Genomic DNA, 12702 nt, shown 5'->3' on the forward strand with positions numbered 1-12702 from the left:
ACTGCCAGTCATTCTTGCTCTGTTTGCTCATACCTCTGGCTACTTCAATGTATTCTACATGGGACTGTCTACTTTTGGTATGGTGGGGGGCCGACAGTTCCCATGTGCCTGGGAATTGTGTAAATTGTTCTCCAAAAATAAACCAAGCCTTGGTTCAAGGACATAAAGATATAAGAATATTTTCTATCTCCTTGGCTTATTTGAGGGAGGAAAATGCATATTTCAAAAGAATGTCAAAGTAGTTATAATAGTCTATGTAACCAGTTTATCTATTAGCAACTGGGGCAGGGGAGGCATTGTTATGGAAAATGTCTGTAGTATATCACATGCCTGTTAATTTTTGTTCAAAGCTCAATACTTTCTGTTGCAAAAACAGCAAGAAATCAGTGGCTTTTAAGTATTAGATTTGTGGCCTCTTAAATCTTAAAGACTAATTTCTTGAGTCAGGGTACATCTGAAAAACTTTATGCCACAATGATCAGCTAGCTAATTAGTCTTTCAGTTGTTATCTTTACGGTCATTTTCCCACATAGAATTTGAAGGTGAACAAGCTTTGTGCATTTCAAAGAAACAATTCAAAAGTTTAATCTTTGATATACAATTTAATCTTGACCAAGAATACACAGGCATGTTTTGTTTCATTATGACACCTCAAAATGAGCATTTATAGAAATCTGCTTGAGATGTGACACAGGATGCATCTACACTATAGAATTAATGGAGTTTGACACCACGGCTGTGGCTCAATGCTATGAAATCCTGTGATCTGTATTTTTTGAAGGTCTTTAACCTTCTGTGCCCAAGAGTGCTGATGTCTCATCAGACTACAAATCCTGAGATTCCATAGTACTGAGCCATGGCAGTTAAAGGGGTGCCAAATTGCATTAATTCTACAGTGTAGATTCACCCTAAATTTGAATGCAGTTTGAATGCAGTTAGCATGTTAGAAGGGAATTAAGGAATTAAGATCAATGGAATTACTGGATGATGTGGTTCATAACATAACTGTACTGGATGCTCATTGATTCATAACATAGGATATTGATGTACTCAACAAAAAGTATTTTTACTTATTTACAGGGTGTTTCAAAATGATGAACCTGATTTGAAATCGCTGTATCTCTGCAACCAGGAAGTGCCCATGAATGAAAGCTTTACCACTTGAAAGAGCGGGGTATAGAAGCACTATGCCACTAGAAGCAGGCCACAGATGAGAAACAGGAAGAGAAAAATGGTTAACATACAAAGAGCTTTTGAAAAAACAAGAGGGAGAGATAACATTGAAAACCCAAAATGAAATTAAGTCAATTGGAAGAAGGAATTTCATGGTTTCAATGCAGACAAATTAGAGAATATTATATGAAAGATAAGAAAGTGGGATTCATAAAAAAGGAAGACTTTTGGGACAGAATCATGAAAAAAGAGAATAAATTGATAACAAAAATATATAAAAAACTATTAGAATGGTCTACAGAAACTGAACAAATAAAAGAACATATGACCAAATGGGCTGCAAACATTGGCCATACAATTAAATTAGAAGAATGGGGAAAGATATGGAACCAGAAAACAAGATGGACCTATGCTTATGATTTAAAGGAGAACTGGCTAAAATGATGTACAGATGGTACATCACCCCCCAGATACTCTCAAAAGTGTATCCAAAAATGAACAACAAATGTTGGAAATGTGATGAACAAAAACGGGATCCTTCTACCATATGTGGTGGAGTTGTAAAATAGCCCAAAAATATTGGAAAGATATACACGAAGAGATAGAAAAATCATTAAAAATAAACTTGCCACTAAAACCAGAACTCCTCCTACTTGGAATAGCAGAGCCAGGCATGGAAGAGAACAAAGAAAAACTCATCCATTATCTAACAACAGCAGCAAGAATGAACTATGCATGTCATTGGAGGATGAAGGAAATACCATCAAAAAAACAATGGGTTTTGAAAATAATGGACATAATGAATATGGACATTCTAACATAGATGATGAAAAACAATGAATTTTTCAAAAGTAAAATGATGAACTAGTCATTAATTAAAGACTATATGATCCAAGAAAATATTAAATTGATAGTTGAAATATACAAAGACTTATATATATAGGAGAGACAAGAAAAGGAAAAAGCCGATCGAGACTAGAATTTAAGAAAACCAAGAAGGAAAGTAACCACAATAGAGAAGATTGGAAGCCAAACTCTTCAATCCCCTCCACCCTTACTACCCTATTTCTCTCCTTAAACACTTCCTGTAGATTCCCCTTTAGCTGGTAGATACCTAGGAAATACCCAATAACCAACGTTCCTTATCCCTACCCTACCCCATACTTTTCACTTTTTGTAAATATAAACCTTCAATTAAAATCTTTTTTTTAAAAAAGAAAGAGTGGGGCATAGAGATTCCAATGATTACCACTAGATAACTCTCCCAAAGCACAAAAAACAAAAAACCCTAGCCTCAGTAATTCGCAATATGGAGATAATGCAACATAAGGTCTAAGGAGATATTCTCCATTTGCAGAGTTGTTTTTTAGATTTGTTTCTGGCTCAACGTGGTTAGGAAAACCTGATACCTTGAGAACTCATTAAATCATTTGCAACATTTTGCGTAATTGTAACATGTTGACATCATTAAATGCACTGCTTTGAAAGTGTGCCTATCATTTTGAAAAACCCTGTATTGTGCTAAGGCAGTGGTTCTCGACCTGTGGCTCCCCAGGTGTTTTGGCTTACAACTCCCAGAAATCTCAGCTAGTTTATCAGCTGTTAGGATTTCTAGGAGTTGAAGGCCAAAACATCTGGGGACCCACAGGTTGAAAACTGCTGTGCTAAGCCATCTTGTTCGCAAAACTCTGCTGCTCCATGCATTTCTATAGGGCACTGAATCAGGTATCTGGTCCAAGGCTAATTGTCTTATTATTATGTATTAATATTTGGAGAGGTCTGTTCTGCTAGTATTCATTTATTGAGGCAACAGTAACAAAACCTAAAAGGTGTTTTATTGCAGGCACTGTTGTAAAGAAATAGTGGGGGTACATTGCCTCTTGGACTACTGCTTATCTAGTACTGTAGTTTACTCTAGATCAGCTATACTATGTTAGAAATGACAACCTTCATCAAGCCTTCTCTAGCAATTTGTTTGTCTATTATCTTGTTGCTTACTGTTTCCTGCATGTATGTTTTGTTGTGCAGTTTCCTTTACTCTATGGTTTCTGAGAAGTTATAAAAGGGGCTGCAGACCACATTCTCTCTTCATCTCTCTCCTTTTGACAATGTGACCTGTTGATAGCTGTTCTGTTATAAGAGAGATGCCCTGGCTGGCTGACACAGGGAACCATCTCAAAGATATTTGAAACTGGACTAATACGTTTTGTACCTGTGTATGCTGAACACATGAAAGTTGTGAGTAAACCAAATATGTTATTTCCATCAAAGTCTATTTAATTTTTGTCTCTTTGAGTGCATGATATGAAACAAGTTGTTTTATGGGAGAGTATTTTTTGGGAGGCACTGAAAATAGTTTACCAGTTTTTTATGAACTGGCAAATCTCTGTTTTCCTGACAGATTGGAGATTGCAGGTTATTCAGTCTTAACAACTGAAACCATTGCCTAGCATAATTATATTTGGTTGTATACTACTAGAGGAGATCATGCTCTCAAAGGTTTTTGGCTCTTCTCTAATAGGTTATGTTCTCTAATATACAAGTGGACTTCTTTTTTACTCTGCAGGATATAGGCCAAAGATACAGTGGATTGGACACAATGACTTATGAGGCCCCTTCCAACTCTGAGATTCTATCAGTAGCAGTCCTACTTTCCTTTAAGTGGCAGAGACCAATGGGAATAATTTGGTCCATGGTGTGCAGCCTTTGCGGCTTGTGGATCTCATGTTGGTGGGTCATTTAATCCACTCCATGTTTTGAAGCTTTAAAGGAATTGCTCGTTTTGCATCCATTGGGTGGGTTAGGGTTCAGCACCTTGGACAGATCCCTTAGAACAGGATGTGGATTCACCATTGTATTAATATGAGAGTCATCAGCCGCCACTAACATGTGGAAAGAGAGGATGACATTGTTCATCTGTATCGTGCAGGCCTTCTGAAATTGCCTCCTATCATACATAGTTATTAGCCATTAGAGAAGAATCCAAAGCTAGGGGAACTTCAGCAGCTCCAGAGAAGATTTCTGGTGACGTTGCAGCATAGAGGTTAAATCCTCTCTCTTCATCATTGCCCTGACCCTCAGCACCCCATACTCACATGTTACCACTTTCATGGAGAAAACAGAAGTACTAGATTCATTCATATATTTAATATCACATTTGCTTCAACCCTTATTTGGGAAGCTGATATGACTGTCCCCAAGTGCTGTTCCCAAACTGCTCAACTCATGAATTTCCCCAGTATTCCACATGATGCAGCAGCAAATAGACTAATTTAAGCCAGATGGGGTGAAACTTTCAAATGAATCTGACTCAACTCAACTCGAGCCCATTTTAAAAGCCTCCTTCATGGTGGTAGTTGCAGTGAATATAGGTGTACCAAAACACTTTTGATCAGCTTTATCTTAGGGTATCCCTAGACATGGATGCATGCCCCAGCGACCTGAAGGGTGGACCATGGTAATACAGTGTTCCCTCCCTACTTTGTGGTTCGCTTTTTGCTCCCTCACTGCTTTGCATTTTTTTCTGAGAGGTGCACAAGCGCAAAAGGTGCCAATTTCCCTTTTGCGCATGTGCCCTCCCTCTCGTCGGCATCCAGCCGGGCCACTCTGGATGCTGATGAGAGGGAGGCGCATGCACAAAAGGGAAACGGGCAGGCGCCAGAGAGAAAGAAGCACAGGAAGAAGGATTGCAAAGGGGAGAAAGGCCACCCAACTACTAATATGTGTAAATATTGCAATAAATATAGCGCCCCTACATTGGGGAATTTCGCTTATTGTGGATGGTCCTGGAACGTAACCCCCGTGATAAGTGAGGGAACACTGTATAGTCTAAGGGTGCTTCCACACAGAAGGTCACTACCACACTACTACATCTTTCTTAAGGCTGCCATGGTTTTCCAGAAACATTCATTCGTTCAAATTATTTTGCTGTGAGGCAAAGTGGTGATATTACCTCTTCCCTCTTCATTTAGAAAAGCTGATAGGACAACTGATGTGGAATATTATCAAAATTATGACAGAACAGTATTTCATTGCAGGCCCCAGACTAACTTGGGAATTCACAACAGGTTGCAAGTATACAGCTCTTTGCTCTAACACCTTTCTGCCACCTCCCAGTATCTGCCATCTGAGGTTACCACTTCATTTGCTAAGTAGACCCCACCAGCTGTCCTTGAGCAGATTGAGGATGTAGTACTGCAGTCTATTTTTTACGATGATGATGGTGATGATGATGATGATGATGATAATAATATAATAATAATAATAATAATAATAATAATAATAATAATAATAATTTTATTTCTATTCTGCCCTATCTCTCTGAGAAGGAGAGAAGTGTGGGAGTCAGCTGAAGATAAACCATAAGACCTGTATGGGAAGGTCCATACTGCTACTACGACTATTACCAAATAAAAGTTGTTTACTCTTGTAAATACTGATTGAAATGGTTATAATATATAACCACCAGTTTAATGTATCTCAACCATCAAAATAACATATTAACAATTAATAGTAGTTAACAAAGTAAAGGACAGAGTATATAAACTTGTGAATTCTCCCTCCCGTGGGAGATTTCTAGTCCAGACAAAACTATGCCGCTTTCTTCTTGGTTGTAACTTAAGTTCAAAAAGTCAGTATTTACTTGAAAGATACTTGTGATGTTCTTGAAGATGCCAAAAATAGACGACAAGGGTCCCTGGGTTGTTGTAATCTCGTTTCGGGAAACTTTCCCTTTATCAGGTTTCTGTGTTGTCTTCCACGCAAACGTAACTTTTAGTCTAAATTCCTAAGTGGATGTTAACAAAACAAAATAATAAATATGCTAGAGAAGCACCCAATGGCAGTCAATAATAATGATAGTCGTTTACGTTAAACAATGTACAAAGAACAAGGTAGCATGCATGATGTTACTTACTTATCTGTTGTGTCCATACTGCCTCATAATGAATTTTGAAGCACAACATAAAAGGCTCATTTTGGAGTATGCCGGATAGTGAAATCACATTCTGAGTGCTGGAGATTGCGTTCATCTGCCTTTCCATCTTAAGAGAGCCCCACAGGCAGTCCCCAATATACATGCCTGTGGTTTTTTTTTAAAAAGCAGCACCCGGGGAGGTGGAGGTGTCTGTTCAGAAAGCTTTGCTCTTCCCCAATAATATATTCTATACATTTTTGTGCTCCTGGTACACATAGGCTTTAGAATGATACAAAAAATGTTTCCTGAGGAATGGTTGGCCTAAGCTACATTATAGAAAGAATGGAGACTGCAGAAAATAATTTCATATGTGGAAAATGTACTGATTATTACATGGTCAGTTTCTATCAGCAAGTTGCACTTCTACCTCCAAATTTAATTCAGGCCCGCAACGAAACAAACCTCATGAGATATTTTCAATGTTCCTTGATTATTCTGCTAAAAGCTCAAGTAAACAAGAAATCACTGCTGCTACTCCCTGGTTACTGCCTTATTTATATATACGCAGCAACAGTTGGTAGCTTTCAGGGCAGGGCCTGGAATATTTCTTGCCTAAAATAAACAAAGACTGTCCTCTTTAAAACAATTCACTCTAGGAAGACTAAAAGACATCATATTGGAGAGGCCCATGGCCCCCAATGTGTTGTGGCTCAGCGAACAAAGATGTCACCTGCAAAGGGTAATTATTCTTAATTTAATGGCATACGTGGGGGGAAAACATGGATTACACTGTAGCCATGTGTAATTTCAACCCACCAGCTATTCTCAATTTGCAAAAATGTTCTAAGGAGCAAGCACCTACAAAAAAGAGATGTTTAACCATTTCCCTTTGCTTACTGGTTTCTCAAAACTCCTTATCAGTGTTGGTTTTTTCCCTTAACAGTGTTCAGGCTAATGGGACAGTGTTCTGCAGTGGTTAGAGCATTGGACTGTGACTCTGGAGATAAGGGTTCAATCCCCACTTAATCATGAAAACCCACTCGGTGCCTTTGAGCAAGTTGGACTCTAAGGCCCCTTTCACATAGCTGTATAAAAACCCACATTATCTGCTTTATCTGAGTCCACACTGCTATATGGCAGTGTGGACTCAGATAACCCAGTTCAAAGCAGATATTGTGGATTATTTGCCTTGATACTCTGGGTTATATGGCTGTCTGGAAAGGCCCTTAGTCTCAGAGAAGACAAGCCTCCTCTGAACAAATTTTGCCAAGAAAACCCCATGATAATGCCACCTTAGAGTCGCCATGTTGGAAATGAGTTGAAGGTAAACAACAACAACAACAACAAAAGGTTAGGAAATAAGGGGTAGATTGGAGGTTAGATTGCGGAAACTAAGGATATTACCATGGGGTAATGTTAGAAACGGACAGGACAATAATAACCTAATGCTGAGTCAGACCTTTCATCCATTTTTAAGCCAAATAGCATTAATATCAACTGGTGGCAGCTTTCTCAGCTTTTAAATATACTCAGGTAGGGCAGACACTCACAAGAAAGCCCCTGTCGGTGTTGGCTTTACTCTGTCCATGTTCTGGCTACTGTTTATCCTCAGTGTCTCTATCATGGTTCTTTCCTAGCCCTTAACTGAGCCAGTAATCTTTCTCCATGCTATACATTGCATGCCAAATGTTTGTTCTGCAAGCAATAACCCCTCGACAGCTTCCACCTTCCACGTAATGTTTGGCTTGGAGGGAAGGATGACTACTCTATACTGAGTCAACAAGATCCTCGTGCTTCCCAAGAGGGGATGGTCTCCCTGAATGGTCCCCTTCCCTTCTGCTCCTAATGACAGTCCCACTTCATAAGATCTGAAGCAACCCAGAGGGTTGCTAAATTGCCCATCCTTGCACTAAACAAGCCAAAGAAATCCTGTTCCTCAACCCCTCCTCTCATTCCTAACTTGCACCCTATCTGTTTTGATAACCCTCCATCTCTGTTGTTTCAAATGGTAGAACATCTCAGAAACTCCCTTTTTTACAGCCCTTCTTAAATTAACCTCCCAAGGGTCCTACAAATAGCACATTTCCAGGGCAAAATAAACAGTGTGACACCAACCATATTTCACCCAGAATCCTTACCTTTGTGCCTTGTTGTGCTCTGCTGATTAACTGGCCAGACAGACACCATACTATTTCTGTGACATGTTCTTTTTGGGCCTGCAAAGGCATCCTGAACTTTGTAAACTAAAAATATTCAGCTACAGGTTGGGTTTCCCTTATCCAGAATTTTTTTAAAAACCCTAAATTAAAAATTGTGCACATGGGTGGCTGACATAGTTACGTCTTTGCTTTCTAATCAATATACACAAGCTTTGTTTCATGCACAGAGGTTTTAAAGATCAGGAAATTACTGGGGGTTGGTTCCTGTTCACAAACTTTGTTTCATGCACATCATTAACATACCTTCAGGCTATGTGTGTAAAGTGAATTTCACGTTTAGACAGTGGTCTGATCTTCAATGTATTTCATTATGTATATATGCAAGTACTCCAAAATCTGGGGGCAGGGAATCAAAATAGGGAACATTTTCAGTCCCAGGTATTATGGATAAGGCAACTCAACATGTGAAACTTGTCAGAGTAATTTGCAGCGCAGCAGTAGTTGGATGGAATCAGTGGAACGCAGAACGAAGAGACATCAGAGACGTTGGTAAAACTATATACAAATTTTACTGTATTCAGTAATAATCAAGACAAACAGACGTCCAGACAATGGACGAACACAGGACTTGACTCTCACTCCAGGCAGACAGAACTCGATTCTACTCAGAACTGAATGCAATCAGCAATGTACAAACACTTGTGTCTGGACACTCCCTGGTTCCAGTCACACATCAAGGCCATCACAGCTTCTTAGTAATTAACTCTTTCCAGACTATAGTACACTTTGGATGCAATACAGACAAGACACAAATTTCATTTAAACACTACCAATACACAAATCCCACATTAACAACACTCCCAGGGGAGCCAGCAGGACATTGTGGTGTGAGCTTGGTTTTGATAATGCACTTGAGCAAGTTATAATCTCTCAGCCTTGTAGATGGCACCAAATTTGGAGGGACAGCTAATACCCCAAAGGACAGGAACAGAATCCAAAATGACCGTCACCAGTTAGAGAGCTGGGCCAAAACTAACAAAGTGGAGATCAATAGGGGAAACTGTACAGTACTACAAGCACTTTGAATGCACAGATATAGCATAGATGACACTCAGTTTGAAAACAGTCCATGTGAAAAGGGTATACGAATCTTAGGAGACCACAAGCTGAACATGAGGCAACAGCGTGATGCAGCAGCTAAAAAAGCCAATGTGATTTTGGGCTGTATTGTGCTGAGATCGAGGGAAATCATAGTCCCCTCTATTCTGCTTTGGTCAGACCTCACCTGGAATAACATTGTGTCCAGAGAAGGGCGACCAAAATGATAAATGAAACCAAGCCCAATGAGGAAGGACTGGGGGAGCAGAGTGTGTTTACCATGGAGAAAGGAAGGCTGAGAGGGAAATGTTTGAATATTTGAAAGTCAAAAGAGAAGCACAATTAAAACCCTGGCAGACTGTGCAAAAAGAATCTGCAACCCCACCTCCTCCAAGGTGAACTGAACCACCTAAACTGGCCTCTACAGGCCAATGGAGACTCCACCACAGTCATCAGAAGAACTGCAAGGGCCAAGAACAAGCCATGAGAGTCAAGACAAAGCTCCACCCAGAGGAAAAGTGTTCTTACCATGCATCAAGGGAACCACTGACCGCTGATGAAGAAACACAACCTGAAAACTATCTACAGACCCACTATGAAAATCCAACAAATGCTACAATTGGCAAAGGACAAGAAGGATCCTCTCACCTCTGGAGGAGTCTACCGTATACTATGCAGCTGTGGACAAGTCTACATAGGGACCACCAAACGCAGCATTGCCCAGACACGAATCAAGGAACATGAAAGGCACGGCAGACTCAGTCAACCGGAGAAGTCAGCCATAGCAGAGCACTTGATGAACCAACCTGGACACAGAATATTGAGAACACAGAAATGCTGGACCACCCTAACTACCACCATGTCAGACAACACAGAGAAGCCACTGAAATCCACAAGCATGGGGACAGATTCAACAGAAAGGAGGAAACCATGAAAATGAACAAAATCTGGCCAGCAGTATTAAAAGAAACTCGAAAATCAGGACAGTAAATAAAGAACAACACTCTGGAAACAGGGGAATTCCAGACAGGAAACAATCAGGACAAGCTAGCACCTCCCAATAAAGGATTCCCCCAGTAAGGAAGCAGCCAGCCTTTGAAGCTGCAAGGCTATACAATGCTAATCAAGGCAATTAATTGCAACATTCACACTTGCCTCCAACAGGCAAGAGTTCTTTCTCCCACCCAGATATGTAACCTCTCTTGCCTAGTTTCCAAAATACCTCATAACCTCTGAGGATGCCTGGTATAGATGTGGGCGAAACGTCAGGAGGGAATGCTTCTGGAACATGGCCACACAGTCCGGAAAACTCAGTGAGAAAAGGATGCCACATTGAGGAAGAGGCAAGTTTGTTTTCTACTGCTCTGGAGACTAGGACAAGGCGGAACGGATTCAAACTGCAGGAAAAGAAATTCCACCTGAACGGAGTTTGGCGGAGTCTCTTTCTCTGGGGTTTTTTAAGCAGAGGCTGGCTGGCCATCTGTCGGGGGTGCTTTGATTGTGTACTCCTGCAAGGCAGAACGGGGCTGGACTGGCAGTTCCTTGGGTTCATTTCCACCTTGCATGATTCCATTCTATGAAAGCGAGGGCCTCCCCCCAAAAAACCCCATGATAGGAGCGGACTTGCAGGCAGACAACAACAACAACTCCCTGAATTCCCCCGAGATTGTCATGGCCAGAAAAGTCGCCTTGTTTGCTCTGAACTCGGGAGCCAGGAGCTCCGCCTCCGCCCCGGGCCCCCTCCTTCGCTTACAGTAGCTTTAAGTCGGGTGATTTACAGAAACCGGGCTTAGAGCGGCCTCGACATCACGCGGGTTTGGGTTCACATGTGGGTGACCTGGCCCCGCCCCGGGAGCACGTCCACGAGGAAAAGGCGGGGCGGGAAGCCGAGCGACACTGGGCCAGCCCCTCTCCCTCCAAAGCGCCTTTAGGTTTCGCTTTCTTGCAAAGGGAGCTGCCTCCGTGAAAGAGGGAGCATTCCCGGAACAGGTGCGTTGCAGCGGCCGGCCGCTAGAGGGCGCTCGAACTAGGAATAGAAGAATAACAAATGCTACAAACTATCTGAGGACTGAACCCCGGTGGTGAAGGGTGTTAAAGCACTGAGCTGCTGAACTTGCAGACCGAAAGGCCCCAGGTTCAAACCCCGGGAGCGGCGTGAGTGGCCGCTGTTAGCTCCAGCTTCTGCCAACCTAGCAGTTCCAAAACTTGCCAATGTGAGTAGATCAATAGGTACCGCTCCGGCAGGAAGGTAACTGCGCTTCATGCAGTCATGCCGGCCACATGCTCTCTATGGACAACGCCGGCTCTTCAGCTTAGAAATGGACATGAACACCAACCCCCAGAGTCAGACATGACTGGACTTAACGTCAAGGGAAACCTTTACCTTATCAAAGGACCTCATCCCACTAGAGCAGGGGTCCCCAAACGGAGGCCCGTGGGCCGGATGTGGCCCTCCAAGGTCATTTACCTGGCCCCCACCCTCAGTTTTAGACCGCCCAAAGTCCGAAATGACTTGAAGGCACACAACAACAACAATCCTAATTAACTTGACTATCTCATTGGCCAGAAGCAGGCCCACACTTCCCATTAAAATCCTAATAGGTTTATGTTGGTTAAAATTGTTCCTATTTTTAAATATTATATTGTTCTTTGGCGGGGGTTTTTGTTTTTTTTCTTTCTTTCTTTCTTTTTGCACAACAAATAAGACATGTCCAGTGTGCATAGGAATTTGTTAGTTTTTTTTTTCAAACTATAGTCCGGCCACCCAACACTCTGACAGACCATGGACCGGCCCTCTGCGTAAAACGTTTGAGGACTCCTGCACTAGAGTTTGGATCCACTTTAAATCCACTTTAGGGAGGGGGCTTTAAACAGCTCAGCCAGACAGGCCCTGGGCCTCACCAAAGTACAAACCCCAGAATTCTGCAGGAGGCAGAAACCGATTTTAAGGTGGATTCATGCTCTAGTGTGATGAGGCAGCATGACAGGCGTGGGCAAATTTCAGCCCTCCAGGTGTTTTGGACTTCAACTCTCACCATTCCTAACAGCCGGTAGACTAAACAACCCACAACCTCGAAAATTGACAGCACAACCCTCATAATATAATAATAATAAAACTTTATTTATATACCACCCTATCTCCCGGATGGGACTCAGGGCGGTTTACAGTCATAAAAGCAACACAAACATTACATAACAACATAATACACATTATTAAACAAAGTAAAATAATACAATTATAACAATAAATCACACTTACATGACCAGATCAAGGGGACGGGAACCATAAAGGGAAATCTTATGCAATATATTCAGGCTCAGAAATCGGCGGTAGTCCAATATAATTACTCAAAAACC

At 41.5% G+C, this 12702-nt stretch overlaps 1 long non-coding RNA gene across 1 annotated transcript in view; it reads left to right on the forward strand.

Moving 5' to 3' along the window:
- The window catches only part of LOC134297111 (uncharacterized), a 97319-nt gene extending 93876 nt beyond the window's left edge, over positions 1–3443 (forward strand). The window contains exon 2 of the long non-coding RNA XR_010003858.1: positions 1081–3443. This is a non-coding gene — a long non-coding RNA (uncharacterized LOC134297111). The remainder of the gene's footprint in view (positions 1–1080) is intronic.
- Positions 3444–12702: the final 9259 nt, after the last annotated feature.

The sequence above is a fragment of the Anolis carolinensis genome, chromosome 2 (genome assembly GCF_035594765.1).
Source record: "Anolis carolinensis isolate JA03-04 chromosome 2, rAnoCar3.1.pri, whole genome shotgun sequence".
NCBI lineage: Eukaryota > Metazoa > Chordata > Lepidosauria > Squamata > Dactyloidae > Anolis > Anolis carolinensis.